A 964-nucleotide genomic window follows, 5' to 3' on the forward strand; every position below is an offset into this window, starting at 1 on the left:
ATGGTGGCGATGATGCCGTTCCCTGGCCGTGGCTTACTACAGTTTTGGATGCATTTGCCTTTGCTCTTAATACTACTACTAGGCCTACTAGGTAGCTTCTAATCCTGTGTCTAGCTCTTCCATAAGGTGTCACGCCTTTGCTTTATCTTTGCTCTTCAAAAGCTGAGCCCTAGCACCCTAGCTATAGGCTCTAGCTTGTACAACTAATTACTTTGCTCTTCATTTGGTCTGAACTCTGAATAGTTGCTATACTCTTGCTATGCTAGAGAGAGAAAGAGAGAGACAGAGATATAGAGGTTTTTTTAGCGGGTAGAAGGGAGAGTGTTAGAAGGGATAGAAAGGGATTGGTGAAATTGTTGAGAGGATTTAATGTTGAGATATTTCTTCCAGTCATCATATGCTCCAGGATCAAATGATGAGATGATTGGGAGACAAATATAGTTGTGCTCCCCTCTCTCTTCGTAGATTCGTGTTTTGATTGTTTCTAACTCTGAGCTTTCATACCATCGGTGTCACATTGCATAGTAATCTATTCTCTTCATTCGACACTGTTTTTTTCCAACACTTTTATTATGATTTTCTCAAATTATATCTAGATTTTGTTCTGGAATTGGTTTAGCATCAGGTATCGTATACTATCATTCGCAGTTAATTGTTCTGCACGTACCTCATCTATATGTTGCATGCCCTCTCCTCCCCTTGCTCTCCAATTACCCTCAGTGGTAAACATAGCAACAAAATCAACGATCTAATCTACCCGTAAGGAATCTAATTAATCTTGATACAGTTTTGATAAGACAAAAGGTAAATGCTTACACAGAGTTATCTTGCTTGAGTCGCCTCTTCTGTTAGTTAACTACATATATTTCTATGTCGTACCGGTTTCATGTTTAGCATTCTTTACCATCTTCGAAGATGGTCATTTTGCATTTGTTTGCCTTTGAGCATAGAATGTCCTTATAGA

This window comes from Triticum dicoccoides, chromosome 7B, assembly GCF_002162155.2.
Source record: "Triticum dicoccoides isolate Atlit2015 ecotype Zavitan chromosome 7B, WEW_v2.0, whole genome shotgun sequence".
In the NCBI taxonomy this organism is placed as follows: Eukaryota; Viridiplantae; Streptophyta; class Magnoliopsida; order Poales; family Poaceae; genus Triticum; species Triticum dicoccoides.